Raw genomic sequence first — 16424 nt, 5'->3', positions numbered from 1 at the left:
GGCACTGGAAAAAATTTCCTGAACAAAACACCAATGGCTTATGCTCTAAGATCAAGAATCGACAAATGGGATCTCATAAAACTGCAAAGCTTCTGTAAGGCCAAGGACACTGTGGTTAGGACAAAACGGCAACCAACAGATTGGGAAAAGATCCTTACCAATCCTACAACAGATAGAGGCCTTATATCCAAAATATACAAAGAACTCAAGAAGTTAGACCGCAGGGAAACAAATAACCCTATTAAAAAATGGGGTTCAGAGCTAAACAAAGAATTCACAGCTGAGGAATGCCGAATGGCTGAGAAACACCTAAAGAAATGTTCAACATCTTTAGTCATAAGGGAAATGCAAATCAAAACAACCCTGAGATTTCACCTCACACCAGTGAGAATGGCTAAGATCAAAAACTCAGGTGACAGCAGATGCTGGCGAGGATGTGGAAAAAGAGGAACACTCCTCCATTGTTGGTGGGATTGCAGACTGATAAAACCATTCTGGAAATCAGTCTGGAGGTTCCTCAGAAAATTGGACATTGACCTGCCTGAGGATCCAGCTATACCTCTCTTGGGCATATACCCAAAAGATGCCTCAACATATAAAAGAGACATGTGCTCCACTATGTTCATCGCAGCCTTATTTATAATAGCCAGAAACTGGAAAGAACCCAGATGCCCTTCAACAGAGGAATGGATACAGAAAATGTGGTACATCTACACAATGGAATATTACTCAGCTATCAAAAACAACGAGTTAATGAAATTCGTAGGCAAATGGTTGGAACTGGAAAATATCATCCTGAGTGAGCTAACCCAATCACAGAAAGACATACATGGTATGCACTCATTGATAAGTGGCTATTAGCCCAAATGCTTGAATTACCCTAGATCCCTAGAACAAACGAAACTCAAGACGGATGATCAAAATGTGAATGCTTCACTCCTTCTTTAAATGAGGAAAAAGAATACCCTTGGCAGGGAAGGGAGAGGCAAAGATTAAAACAGAGACTGAAGGAACACCCATTCAGAGCCTGCCCCACATGTGGCCCATACATATACAGCCACGCAATTAGACAAGATGGATGAAGCAAAGAAGTGCAGACCGACAGGAGCCGGATGTAGATTGCTCCTGAGAGACACAGCCAGAATACAGCAAATACAGAGGCGAATGCCAGCAGCAAACCACTGAACTGAGAATAGGTCCCCCGTTGAAGGAATCAGAGAAAGAACTGGAAGAGCTTGAAGGGGCTCGAGACCCCAAAAGTACAACAATGTCAAGCAACCAGAGCTTCCAGGGACTAAGCCACTACCTAAAGACTATACATGGACTGACCCTGGACTCTGACCCCATAGGTAGCAATGAATATCCTAGTAAGAGCACCAGTGGAAGGGGAAGCCCTGGGTCCTGCTAAGACTGAACCCCCAGTGAACTAGACTATGGGGGGAGGGCGGCAATGGGGGGAGGGTTGGGAGGGGAACACCCATAAGGAAGGGGAGGGGGGAGGGGGATGTTTGCCCGGAAACCGGGAAAGGGAATAACACTTGAAATGTATATAAGAAATACTCAAGTTAATAAAAAAAAAGAAAGAATATTCTGTACATCTTATACAAATGTATATGGCTGCTAGGGTATCTCTGTCTCCATTTTGTTGGTCCACAACATTTAGGTGCTTCTGTGTTCCTTTGAAGCAACCATCTTACCCTGTGCATGAAAAAGTTTACCTTTTGAAATGTTCTTCTACATTTCTGCTTGCTAAGACACTATGGCTTCATTCAAATGCTAAATATCTCAAAGAGAACTACTATAAAAGCTTCTTACAACCTGGATTAGAATTGTATTTTACAAAATATGGTCTAATGTGGGTAAGAGCAGTTTTTTTGGAAGGGAATTTTTAAGCAAACAGTGAAGGGGCTTAAATTTAAAAAGCACTGTAATTAAATTAAAAAATACTTTCAGAACTTTTATATGAGCTTAACATAAGCTAGCACTAAGTGTTGCACATGACAACATGTGATTTCAGAATGACTGACTAAGATAGCATATGGAAGAGAAGATTGAATAACTGCTCTCACTTTGGTCATACCATATGAGCAGTTGTGTGCCTATATTTTTAGGCAACTTAGGTAACAAATGATACAAAACATGCAAAACCTGGAAGAATATTTAGAATATAGGAAGTCAGCATGCTCAAAAGGCATATGTAAAACGTTGATTTTCATACTTGTTTTGATGGACATGACTCATGAGAATCCATTAATGCCATTTGTATAATTTTAAGTAGTTTACTGTCCATCATTTCAAGAGGAATTAGGTTATAGTACAGGATGCTCATAGAAAGCTATTGCAAAGAACTTTCTGATAAGCATTACAGTATAGCAGTGGGCCTTTTCCAGATTTGAACCAGTGATCCTCAGTAGTGAGTTGGCCTCAGTAAATGGGTGTGTGGCCTACCGAAGCTGTATTACTGCAGTGCTGTTTAACAAATTGTTTACTGACCTCCAGGAATGAAACTTGAACATCTGAACAATGCCTGATTCAACCATATAAAGTACAACCTGCTAATCTTACAAAACCCCAAGAATACTGGCTATGCTATGAGAGGAGAGTTGAAAGGAATCAATAATCACGGAACATTTTATGATCTACAGTGGTATTCTATTTCAAGAACAATTTTGTAGGGAAATACCACAGAGACAAGTGAGAGAACAGACCTAAATTCTTTACAATATATCTAATAGTTTTGGCCCAGATACCAACGTCACTGGAGTTAGATTCCAGCAGAAATATTTGGCAAACTTATAGAAACTGATGCTCAGAAAAACAATATGTCCAAGTTGGCATGTTGGATGGAAGGCTTCAGGGACTCTATTGAAGGAGATTAGACCCATTCTCTCCCTGTTACTTGAGTTTGCAACCATATAGTCTTTGGGTAGGAAAGTGAACACACAGTTCATATTTCCTTTGTCTTTTGCCAGAACCACTAAGTTAAGTTTCCACATGTAAAATGGCCCTATGACCTCACTCCAGTGTTTTCAAATCTCTAATTAGCTAAAAATATTGAGAGTTTCTCTTCCTTCATCTGCCTCTAGTTTCCTTCACTGTTTTCATTGTTTTATTGGTAAAATGAATGAAGCTGGCCCTTCAACAAACAGTTTCACATAATTTGCAAATTCATAATCAAGGGTCATATTAGAACTTTAATTTCCTTTAAAAATTAACAGGATTACTTTTTATCCGATATAGCAGTATCATTTAACTGAAGTCTCCAAACTGCCTAAAGAAAGTCTGTCTGCTAACATCATGCATTTACAGATGGAGAAATTCAGGCAGCCGTACAGCTACAGCTGAAACTTCAAAATCACCGAAGTCTGCTTGATGCCAAGTCTATGATCTATGCAATGTAACCTCTGTCTCCCTAATTGGATTTAGACATTTTTAATAGGGCTCTTTTAAAGCTGATTCTCGCAGAGTTTGAGTAAATTTCCTCGTCGCTAAGTTTGCTGTCGGGCTTTTCAGGTTGCATTTCTGTGAAATGAAGTGAGTTGGTATTTTGCTTACACAGCTCTGCTTCACAATCCTTTGCTTTCTGGTCATGGCCATAAAAGGAAAACGCTTTCTACAAATAGTGTCTCCAGCAGGGAGAAAAAAAAGTATTGTTGCTTTTGATGTGTTTTTACTTCTTTCTTCAGAGAAATCCTTACATGGTAAGCTGCAATAGACAATCATTTACAGAAGAACAGACTTGGAAAGGCAGAGAAAATCGCCCAGAGCCAGAAGAGAAAGAGTTTCTGAATGTGGCCCTCACTTACTAGGGCAGCGTGTCTGTGGCATGCATTCTGTTTATAGTTCTGTTCTTGATTTTTTTCTCCTCCCCTTAGAACGTTGAGTTGAGCTTCTGTTAAGGAGTCAAAAAGTGAAATAACGCCACACTTCCGTGTGAGTAAAACTAGATTTCATGGGGGCACAAATGGAAAAAATTTTTCGCACACCTTTGCCGGCAGCTCTGAGGATAGCATTCGAGATTCTGTTTTCTCAGGGTGATGAGATCAAATTGATATGTCAGCCCAGGCTTTTGTACAGGTCCATGGATCAGAGCTCTCTGTGGTTTCCCTGAAACACAAAGTACAGATTGAGAATTATTGCTGGTTTGAACTTTTAGTCCTGATTTGATTTGGTTGTCCCAGGTGGAGTTAACCTTGTGTGAAGGTAGAAGTAGGTAGGGCTGAAGGTGAGGGGGCCAACTTACTCTTTCCCAAAGGCCCCTTCCAGAAAAAATGTTCGTTTTAAAGGATATACTCTAAGCCAAAGGAGAATTTGTAAGCTTTATAGTGGGGTTTCTAACTGTCTGAGACTTTTGTCATGTATCCGAGCAACTAATTACAAAATATTGACACGAAGCAATGAGCTGGCCTCTTGTTGCATGGCTGAACATGGTTTGTGTCCCAGTGTCATTTGTGTTTCATAGCTTGGTGTTTGCTGTTATCGTTGTTTTGTTTTTCCCTGAATCACCTCATATAAGGTGTCAGTTCTCTGGAGGAAAGGGAAGCAGTGGCTTAGAAATGGGTAAATCCATAGGAGCTCAGCATGGTATCCTCCAGTACAAGGTCCCACAGAAGGCTGGGCAATTCAACTGAATTTTCATTTCCTTGTGACAAACTGGAAGACAGGCTGTACAGTGTGAATATGCCTGTCTCTTTCTTTTACATGTACGGATCGCCTATTGGAAAATAGCATTAATTTTTTTTTCCAGCTTGAATGTGGTATGGTACAAAAAAAATGCATTTAAATTTTATCAACAGATGACCCCATATGTAGCAATGAATATCCTAGTAAGAGCACCAGTGGAAGGGGAAGCCCTGGGTCCTGCTAAGACTGAACCCCCAGTGAACTAGTCTATGGGGGGAGGGCGGCAATGGGGGGAGGGTTGGGAGGGGAACACCCATAAGGAAGGGGAGGGGGGAGGGGGATGTTTGCCCGGAAACCGGGAAAGGGAATAACATTCGAAATGTATATAAGAAATACTCAAGTTAATAAAAAAAAAAAGAAAGAAAAAAAATTTTATCAACAGGTGATGTCACATTTTGGGACACTCACATATAATTCTAGATTAGGATGTGGTTTGAAATATGCATGATACTTTTGAGATATGTTAAGTGTTTAGGTCTGTCAATCACGCTAACTTTTCTATATGAAAATACCATAGAACACTTCCCTGAAAAGGGGTCAAATTTGAGGACAGGTTAGTTGTTATTATTAGTTATTATCGATCGTTATATGTCTTGTGGCATCTATTGTTTTCACTACTCTTCATCAATTTTGTCAGAAATATATTCTGACAGAAGTAAAAATTCATGTAGTAGCCACTGGGACTCCAATTAATGACACCAGCTGCTATGAGTACTGCCTTGTGACGCTGTCATACTTGGCTATACGTTTCCTACATTTCAGATGGTTCTACACACTCATCTTATTTATCCCTATTTTAATGTTACTTTTAAGAGGAAGAAACATGGATTTAGGTTCATTTGCATGTTGGTCTCCTACAAAATGGCACAGCTGAAAGTTAAATGGTATGTCAGATTACACAGCTCAAATTTTAAACATTATGCTGTTGACTCAAGTTTCTGGCTGACTCTCCTTGCCTTTTCTTAAGCAGTTATGAAGACCGAATTGCATATTTTCTCATTTAGTTTCTTTGATGATGTATCTTCAGTGCCTTCCATTTTATGATGTATATTCACAGATTTCTGTTTGGGTAATAGCAATTCCTAGTGCTTCAGTTTTTTCCCTATTGTTTTTGTGCCTTGTGTGCATTTAAACAATATAACTAAATGATAAACACTCTGATGGGGATCATAATCCATGTTTATGTACGTGTGACTGATAGAAGCCAGGGTCTAATAGGCAGAAATTTTGGAAGGAAGAAGCTTGTTGTTTTAAGAAGCAAAACAAAAGCAATTTGTTCTTTTACTCAAGAGCATATCCAATGTAAAGCTGTCAAACTCTCCAGTGTTGCAATACATCTGCATAGCCATATGTTGACAGATGTTTTTGTCTGTAGCATGGGCACTCAGATGTATAGTATGACTTCTGTGCAAAGATATTTTTCTTTGCTTTTTGAAATTTTACCTTCAGAAATAGCTCATGCACAGGAATAAAAACATTAGCAAAACGAAAGCTAATTAAAAAATATATAAAAGTCAAAGAAAGCAAAAAATGTCACTAATCATTTTATTAGATGGTGTTAGAGAATCACATGAGAACCTTAAATCCCTTTTGTCATGTAGCATGGCGATATGACAAGGTAGAGTGCCAATTTCTGTTGACAAGGGAACGCTGATACAATAGATGATACTGTTCTGGGAAGACAGATGTGAAGTGACATTAAGACTTCACATGAAAGAAATTTGTGAACAAGGTCAAAGGAAAGATGGCCAGAACTCAACCAATAAATCATCTCTTAGAGTATATAAACTGGCAAAAAAAATAATTAAGCTAGCTAACATAAAAAATGAAAGGAGAAACATTGAATGTCTTATTTGGAAGCTTTTATATTTGGCATCCCATCTTTCTTTATTCAAGACAAGAAAATGTTCCTCCTTATCATCCATGGTTTCTATGGAGGTGTATTTTTAAAGCTATCTTGACAAAGACTGTTCTCTCCATGTGTTATTCCATCGAGGAAGTACAAAAATAGCCTTGGTTGATTTCCCCGTTGCACCTACATAAAGATCACACTTTGGCATCATCTGGAAGTTATTGTCTGCAGAAGGAAGAGCTGTGAGTTGACTCATTTATAGTCCCCTGTCACCTAATGATCCACTTCAAGCACAGCATAAGTTGGGCATTGACTAACCTTTAACATACTTCTCTGATTTAGTTGTCCCCAAGTACATCTTGTTACCAGGTTATGTACTTCATGGCAATTGTGAGCATCTTCTATGTATTCAAATCTGAGGGTCGCCTCACTCTATTTTCTTCTCTCCCTCTCTCCACGTAGAAGATGCTGGGATGTTGGATATTATTTTCTCTGTGTCTTGTGTTTTATTTAGCTCCTACACATGAATTTTTCTGTTAGCAAATGTTGCTTGTATTTCAGTGAATGTGTGTGGGAACTTCCCTCATTTAAAAAATATTTATGAAAAATTTATTTGTTTGAAAATTATTTATGGTTACTTTGTACTGTAACACCCATGGTGATTTTAAGTCTTGGGAATAGGTGGAAAATTTGATTTTGTGGGTGTAGTTAATATAATTTAGGCAATGGTGGTGGATATAACATAAATACATTCCAGAGGATTAACTCAGTAATTTATTTTTATCTCACAGAGCCAGTTGGCAGAGGTAGGATGGACCTTAAGTTTTAGGTTTTGCTTAATGCAGTTTTTCTCTTGTTAAGGATCTTTCAATCTTGTAATTCCATTACAAATAACACCTTTGAGCTACCAGCTATATCCTCAAATCTAACTTGCAGAAGACATACCTTCAATTTTTTATTGGATTTTTTAATTTACATTTCAAATGTTCTCCCTTTCCTCAGTTTCCCATCTATAACTCCCCTATCCCATCCCCCCTCCTCTTGCTTCTATGAGTGTGTTCCCCCACCCACCCACTCATCCCTTCCCACCAACCCACCCTGACATTCCCTGACACTGGGGTGTCCTGCCTTGGTAGGACCAAGGGCTTCTCCTTCCACTGGTGCCCAACAAGGCCATCCTCTGCTACATACGCAGCTGGAACCATGGGTCTGTCCATGTGTCCTCTTAGGATGGTGGTTTAGTCCCTGGGAGCTCCGGTTGGTTGATATTATTGTTCTTATGGGGGTTGCAAACCCCTTTAGTAGTTTCTCTAACTCCTCCATTGGGAACCCCATTCTCAGTTCAATGGTTGGCTGTGAGCATCTGCCTCTGTATTTGTCATGCTCTGGCAGAGCCTCTCAGGAAACAGCTACATCAGGTTCCTATCAACTTGTACTTCTTGGCATTAGCAATATTGTTTGGGTTTGGTGGCTGTATAAGGATTGGATCTCCAGGTGAGACAGTCTCTGGATGACATTCACTTTTATTTCTCTGACCACCTTGCTACCAGTAATGTTGCATTGATAAATACTAGTCACCCTGCTGTGACAAAAATCCAGCCAAACCAAGGAACTATATTCTCTGGCAGGACAGCTATTTTTAATTATAAGTCTAGAAATACTAACAAAATCCAATTGACTTCGTGGTCATCTGACCTTTCTAGGACAGTGTTTAAAATAACTAGCTTAGTGTTCTTCTCTATCTCCACATTTTCCATAATTGAGTGATATTATTATTATTATTATTATTATTATTATTATTATTACTATTACATAGACAACTACAACAAGATAAAAAGTAAAAAATGGAAATGGGTGTCCCTAGATTCTCAAAGTAGAAGAGGGAACTTGTGGAATGGGCAAAACCATCCCTGTTTTCTCAGAGTCTTGGTAGGACCTTTTGCTTCCCTATTCTTCCCATGGATGTGTCCATACTGTCTGAATATTTCTTGATTGTGGCTGTGTTACTCCATGCCTCTCTAAAGTCTCATAAACTTTTTTAAAAACTGTGCTTTTTCCTTTCTAGTTTAGTGCTGGGAATTTAAAACAGGTCCTCCCATTGGGAGGGAATTTAAACCACATTGGCACTGAGCCTCTGACTTCATGTGCTTTCTTCATCTTTTTATAGGGTTTGTAGTTACAGCCAGTGAAGGGCCGTACTCCCAGTCTCAGTGTAGCTTCATTACATCAATTTGGTTTTTGTTGTGTTTTGTTTTTTAAATAAGATCATGTTGCTAGGTAGCCAGGTTTGAGAATTTATCTTATCTTAGCATTGTGGAAGACAAGGTTCAACCTAGGGGAGAGAAACTGAGCTCTTTTGTTTTCCTTTTATTTCTTTGGCAAGTGTTTAGGAATAGATTAAATGTAAGCCATGACAATTGTAATTATATTCAGATTAAAAACAGTCTTTCCAGATGTTGACTAGGACTTAGCTGACTTTTTTTATAAAGTTCCAGATAATAATTTTGAATTTTTGGGCTGTGTAGTCATCTTCACAGTTTCTCATTTTTTGTCACTGTAGCATAAAAGCCAACATAGACAATGGGAGGGAGAAGCCCATGTGCCATCAAGAGTTTATTTCACTGAACTCCACTCGCTTTATTGACTTTGTCCTGTGGACTGCAATATTTGCACTGCTGTGCTAGCCTGTGGTTCATTATAACCAGTACGTGAACTTTGTGAAATAAATGCCAGGTCTGGGTTCAGACAAACATAAATTCAGGTTCTGGCCATTGCTGAGTAGCCGTGATCTTGAGTGCTGTACCCTCTGAAAGTAACAGCCCCTTATTAATAAAATGAAGTCAAGTCCCATATATCATGCCCATAGTACTGATTCAGAGGCTGTTGTTTGAGCAAGCATTCCTTTACAGGAGGGGTGCATACCTCGAATAAGGTTATGTTCTTTGTGTTCTTGTGTGTGTTTGATCCTAAGAAAATTCCTTAGCATTGCCATTCCTCATTTTCTTCATCATTAAAATATAGATAACAACAGAGCCTACTTTTTACTTTGCTTATGAGCTTTCAGTGGATTAATTCATGTCATGCAATTAGACCATTGCCTGGCTTTAGTAAATGTTAATGACACAGATTGCCCATTATTGTTATAATCTACATCCCTTGTTACTCAGTAATAGGCTAAATGATTGAATTTTATTTTTGCTGAATTTATGTCAAAGAGTGAACAAAATGAGCAGTCATAGTTAGAACAAAGTGTTGACCACTTTAGATTACTGGTTAGATTATGATCAGAGAATAGATGATTTTTGATCCTTTACACTATTTCTCCTCATCTGTGGAGAGCATGGTTATTAACCTATTAAGGCAAACCCTATATGCTCCAGCTGCACTATGCAAAAAGGTGATGATTTAACGGCAACTGGAATACAGCTAGTTACAACACTCTCTTTTGTTGTGGTATGATTAAAAAAGGGCACGACTGTTTCCCGCGTGTCACCACTCCACACTGAACCCCTGATACTCTTGGACCCAGGCGGTCACTTTTTGGTATTAGTTCTGGCACCATAAAGCCATATAGAACTAACGTTAATTTATCCCAATGGCAGCTGGCTTTAGTGTGGCACCACACAAGCTTAGCCTAGCTATGTCCTGGCCTCAGCGGTCTCTCTGTTTCCATTGCTAGTCACTCTGGCCAGCTGTTGCCAGTCTGGAACTCTCTGGTTCCAGCCACCCACTCAGTAAAATCAAGATTCAACAAATTGTAACCCAGCAATCAGATTTACCTGTTAAGTTCTCAATCCAAAATATATTCACAGAATAAATTCACTGCCAATGAATAAAGATAGAAACCACCCACCTAGACAAGATAAAATTGACCTAGATCACCTGGAGCAGAATCATCTTCCTCTGTCATCTCCATCTTGTTTTCTCTCACTTTTCCTCCTACTCATTCCTAGACATTTCCTGGCCTATCCTTCCTTCTTATCCAATGATCGGCTGTACCCACCTTGCTGCATGATGACATCATCTTACACTCTTTGTTCTAAACATTTAACCATTTTTATCGACAATGTGGTTGCTGTTTAAAGTCTTTCATATTAAATACATAGAGTTGGATAATGTTTTATGCATAAAAGAAAGTTTCAAGGATAAGTGAAACATGAAAACTTCTTCAACAAATATATTTTTATGTATATTAACTTAAAGAAAGCCACAAACATTCATATTCTATTATAAATAAGTAAGGGTGAAGATAAAAAGAAACCTAGAACCAAAATTAGCCAAGTAAACCAGAGATTTCTCTATTAACCAAAAGGTCTACTTTTGTGGAGTGACTAACTCAAACATAAAAAGTTTGCTTGAAATAAATGTAAAGAATGAGACCTGCTGTGACTGCAGAGATGGCCTAGTCAGAAAAGTACTTGCCACTAAATCCTAAGGATCTCGCTTTTATCTCCAGCACTTATATAATTGGTTGATGCTTGATAAACGGACATAGGTGGAATTCTGGAGCTCAGAGTTCAAGGTGCAGACCAATCAAGCATGACATCAGTTGACTCCTGACCTCCACAAGTACATAAACACAAATGCACATGTACTCATAGACCTATACACAAGACTGTGCACCTATGCATCCTCACAAGTGAGCACCATTTAAAGAAAACTAATTAACTGCTTAGTTGGTTTTTACTTTTCTTAAATTAAACCAAAATGTTAACTCACAGTCAGGTGAAGGTTTTGCTACCCATTCACAAGGTCTAGAAATGTATGGTAAATTTGAACATTTTCTTTCTTGCGTATTGAATGTTACATGTCATATGTCATATGTTTGCAGCATAAATGTTGTAGGCCTGCAGCGGCCCAGCACCAAGGCAAGGCAGCTTGGGAAGGGGGAATGCGCAAGGCCTTTAACTGTACTTACACCATGCTGATGTCAGGTGAGTGCTGGGCCTTAGGCAAGCTCAGAGGAACTGTTCCAGGGGTGGCAAAGAGCAGTCTGAGATGTGGGAAAAGTGGGCCTGCAATGAGGCCAGGGTCTTGTGATTCTCAGACTCTTGGACATCCAGGAGCTTCTGGGAGTCATGGAAGAGCAGAGGACAGAGTCTGGGGAAGGGGACACGGGCAGGAGACAGCTTTTAGCTTACGTTCGGTGGAATGCGAGCTCTGTCTTGTCCCATTGGTGATTTCCTTACCTTGGTGGAGGCAGGCTTGGTGGCAGTTGTGGCTGGGAGTATAGAGTGGCCTTCTATGGATGATTAGGCTGCAGCTCTGTAGGCAAAGGCCTTCTTAATGGCTCCCCACAGTGGATCTTGATGAAAAGAGACAGCCCATGGTTCTAAAGAGTTTATGGTCATGGCAAAAAATAGATGTGTAAAACCATACCTAATTTATCAGGGTAGGTCTGAGATTAAATACCTTTTGGAGGGTGAAATGTTTGGGAAGGGAAGCTTGTTGGCTAAGCCCTCCGGGCCTCTAGGTACCTCATTAGCATGGAGAACTCTGTTTTGAGCCTATGTGACCATAAGACATGGTTCCTTTTATGTGAGAAGCATGGCACATGTTCCAAGTCAGGAGTCTGGCAGGGAGCTGGGAGTCACCCAAGGTATGTGCCCACTGAGTTTCCGGGTCTCTACCAGCTCTACTTTGCCAAATTTCCTGGCGTGTTCTTATCTCCCACAAAATGCCACTGTATGCTTATGTCTGTTAATGAAAATTCCTAAGTAAGTGGCTTGGTGTAGTTTTGTGTTATTGGTTTATGGAGAAACTGTCTTACTTTGTAGGCCAGGTTAGCCTTGAACTCTTGATCCTCCTGCCTCAATTTACCAAATGCTGGGGTTACAGGCAAGTGGAGATTGTTACTGGTGGCTACATTTTATCAACTTAGTGCACACCAGTGCTTCATTTATGTAGTAAAATTTGTGCATTTTGTGAGGAGGGGTTTTATATGTACATGTGTGCACCTGTGTGTGAAAACTACAGGTCATTTCCAAATGTCATTCCTTAGAATCCATCCACCTTTTCTTTTCAGAAATAGCCTCTCATTAGGAACTTTGGAACATAAATTCAGCAAAGGTATTGCCCAATGGGCACTGGGATTCCTCCCATCACTACTTCCCCTGCCCTGGTATTAGTCAGACTACTGCATTCAACTTTTTATGGGGGTAATAAGAATCAAATTCAGAACCTCACAGTTTTACTGTATGTACTTTACCAACTGAGCCATCTACCTAGTCCTTGGCATGGTGAAATTTGGAAAGGTTTTCTCTATGTCTTCTATCATAGCAGAGACTATGTTTTAAAGATCTTCTCAGACCTCCCATTTCTTTGACTCACTTCTACATTAGAAACTTCAGAGTATTAATTAGTATGGCTGCCCTTTCAAAGTATCAAAACTAAATGGTTGTAACCACCAAAATGTATTGTCTTGGTTCTGGAGGCAAGAAATTCACACTTAAGGAGTTCTTAAGGCTGATTTGTCCTGATGGCTGTGAGGAACGAGTTGCCCTAGCTCTCTTCCTTGGCATGTCTAAGCTCCTTCCAGTTCACCTGGCATTGTTCCTGTGTGCATATCTCTATGTCTAGATTTTCCCTTTTAAGAAGGCCATCATTTATACTGGATTAGAGCCCACCATAATGAGCTCACTCTCATTCTGTTACCTCTGCAAAGGCCTTCCAAATAAGGTCACAGGCAGAGGTACTGAGTATTTAAGACTTCAACATTAAGATGTAGGGCAGTTTGATTTAATCCCTAACAGAAACTATTGAAAAATCATCTCTTTAAAGGCAGAGGAAATGGAGAACTTAGCCACTGTCCAAGTCACATATCCCCTTTGTGTCCTGATTGGAAGAATACCAAAGCTATTTTTTTCTGCTTCACTCCTTTTCCTAGAGGGTTGTGCTCGGCCTCTCTAGATTAATTATTCACTTTCTTCTGCCTAGGTAGACAAAATTTTCTCAAGTTTGGACACATATGTTTTGCTGAGAATCACATGGAATAGATTTAGTCATTTAATTCCTAGTGACTTTGTGCTTAGCCTAAGGGTTTTAATTTCAGAAGTAAGTACGGCTAATTTTTTTTTTCTACACAGAGTTACCATTTCTTCATTCAGTAAAGTTCACTGAACATTCCTAAGCCCTGGTGATACTAGACATTTGCCCTGTTATTGCATTTGGACTTGTGAATACTTCTTATAACTCTTCATTCTTGTGCTGTTAGTAATGGAAATAGCTTCTGCTATTCAGATGCTCTTATACATGCATGTGCTAACTACAACCAAGTATGCCTTTGACATTTTTGGGTACTGATGATGTTCCTGTGAGATCTGGGAAGGATTAGTCACTGTTAGGAAATCCAAATCAGCCACTGACATTCATCAGCCTGAAACAGTAGCACATGCATTGACATCAATCTATAGTGTAGATATTCTTAACTTTTCCATCGAGTGAATAGGAGAATATATTAAAATAGAAATTATTTATAGGCAATGTTGCAGTAAACATTTCAAGTATGTGAAGTATTAAATGTATATTTATTTTGGGATTAATATACATAAGATGTGAGAAATGAAGAACAACTGTTCCTATTACCTTTTTATATTTAAGATCCAAAAAATGTTTTAAAGACTATTTACGAAAAGATTATAGGTACTTCTATAACACTTAAACACCGTTGGAAAGATACTATGCTCATATACTGCAAATGTTTATTATATGATATGCAAATTTTAGGGTATATTCTTTGGGAAGTTGGGGTTTTAAATACTTTAAACCTAAGAGTTTAAACATATCTACTTGGACACATAAAGTGTGTCATTTATCTTTATTGTATAATTTGTAATAAGGATAAGATATAATACAATAGGTAAAAATGCACTAAAGTTTTTACTAATTTTGTTAAGCCAAAACATTCTTAACAGTGTTTGGGGGGTGTTATGAAATGTACACAAAGCATTCTTTTATAGGAATAGTGAAAGGAAAAGAAAGGATATCTACGTTATAATGACAAAGTTGGTCTAGGACTTAAGATTTAGAGTCATTGATTGGAATAATACTGGAAAATGGAGCAGAAAACTTAACAGGCCAAGGTCAAACAAATGTCAGGCTAGTGTGTGTGAAACATCGGTTTCAGCTAAGAAGGACAGGCACTTTCTAGTGTCAAAATCAGAAAATAATTAGGGAAGAAATGTAGTAAGTGTCAAGAAGTAGTAAGAATCTTATGAAAAAGAAAATACTTTACCAACCCTTCCTGTATTGATAAGCAAGAGTTATATAGTAAGAATTCGTAGCTATCAAAGAAAGACATGCCTAAGGCAACACACTGGTGTTTAATAAAAATAAGATAGTAATACAGCTTGAAATAAAAGAGAGGCAGAAGCAAGCCTGTGTTCTAGGCTGATAGATGAACTCCTACCTTCTTAGGACCATCTTTCTCTAAATAGATTCTAGATTTGGTATGTTATATATTCCCAGGGTCTTTCTCTTTTCATAGATGGTCTTCTTAGATTCCTTCCCACTATCACCCCATGTATTCTACCAATAAAACAAACAAACAAACAAAAAAAAACCCACCGTCTCTGAGCGTCTGTTTCTTATTTCTCATCTACTTACATCCTGCAAACCCAAACTCATGACAGAAATATCAATGATCTGGCTTTGAAACATTAGTATCTAAATAACCTTGATACATATGCTGCTGCTCACAAATCAGTCAAGTGAATTTATCTAGTTTGAAGGATGTTTGGAAGAATAGAATGGAATCCGTGTACTAAGAGAAAATACTTTACCAACCGTGTACTTTTACCCACACTGTATTTGGATCGCATAGTATGGCGTGTAAGAACTCTTGGCCAAATGAACCAAGAGATGTGCTTATTGCTAAGAAAACTTACCTTAAAACTCCAATATGATGTATTTCTTGTTTTGAATATTTGCTGTGTTCTTGTAAATGTTATTTGAAAGTTTTGTCTATTGTAGAAATAGTTTAATTTCAATCAGGACTTCTATACCACCTTTGCTCATTCAGTTTCCTGATAAAAGAGACACAAGTTTTATTATCATAATAAGACTTAATCATCAGTAGAGCTGGGCAGATATCTGCCCTCTAAGTTAATAGTGTCTATTTCCTCATTAATAACAACAAAGTATAATTTTCCCTGCTTCATCTAGGCTGCTCTTAACTTCAGTTGGCCAGAAATTACGGCCATGCTTTTAAGACTCACCTAACCCAAGGCTTCTTGCTTTTCTCCTCCTCCTTCCTCTCTTCATGGTTCGTCTCAGACTCCATGCTTGAGAACCCCAATCCTCCCTTATCTCAATTCTGCCCAGCTATCAGCTGTAGGCATCTATTCACCAATCAAGGATGACTAGGGAGGCAAGTTCACATAATATCACTTGGGTCTACTTGCAGATTCTCTCCTTCTTGAGAACAACCAGGTCTTGAGGGCCAGCGTTTAGCATTACAATCCATAGCAAAATCGAACCTCAACATTCGTCAAATTAGCTTAGGCACAAGACCCTGAATTAACTACATCTTCAAAGTGAAAAATCAAATGTATATGTTTAATAGCACCCAGAGAAATTGAATACTAAACATTAGGCAATTCTAAAATGAAGTAATAGCTCAATTCCTATGGTTTCTTTCACGTTTGTATTTAGTATTGAAAATTCAGTCTCTGTGATTCTTTTCTTTCCTCCTTCCTCAGCTTTTCCCATATTTCTTTCTTTTGTTGTTTTCCTTCTTCCTTTGCTCCCTATTTTCTTAGTTCTTTCCTTCGTTTGTCTGTTAAAATGGATGGAGCTGTATCCTAACTCTAATTTCTAGGCATAGAAACAGTGAGATTAATTGTTTTTAGGAGAGCCATATGATAAGGACACTGACGAGGAACATATTTAT

At 38.7% G+C, this 16424-nt stretch overlaps 1 protein-coding gene and 1 long non-coding RNA gene across 10 annotated transcripts in view; one reads left to right on the top strand and one right to left on the bottom strand.

Annotated features, from left to right (window-relative positions):
* Nucleotides 1-16424, top strand: part of Pcdh7 (protocadherin 7) — a 427066-nt gene that overhangs the window by 152495 nt on the left and 258147 nt on the right.
* The window catches only part of LOC134481750 (uncharacterized), a 31493-nt gene that overhangs the window by 11301 nt on the left and 3768 nt on the right, over nt 1-16424 (bottom strand). For 2 of the 4 annotated variants that reach the window (XR_015637447.1, XR_015637448.1), the window contains exons 3-4: nt 15421-15558; nt 3987-4107 (exon numbers count right to left, since the gene is read on the bottom strand). This is a non-coding gene — a long non-coding RNA (uncharacterized LOC134481750). Of the gene's footprint in view, nt 1-3806; nt 4108-15420; nt 15559-16424 lie in introns of all 4 variants that reach the window. The other 2 variants (XR_015637445.1, XR_015637446.1) reach the window with 1 other exon arrangement.

The sequence above is a fragment of the Rattus norvegicus genome, chromosome 14 (genome assembly GCF_021556685.1).
Source record: "Rattus norvegicus strain SHRSP/BbbUtx chromosome 14, alternate assembly SHRSP_T2T, whole genome shotgun sequence".
Taxonomy (NCBI): domain Eukaryota; kingdom Metazoa; phylum Chordata; class Mammalia; order Rodentia; family Muridae; genus Rattus; species Rattus norvegicus.
The sequence above is the reverse complement of the archived record's forward strand: the minus strand, read 5'-3'. Positions and strand labels throughout refer to the sequence as shown.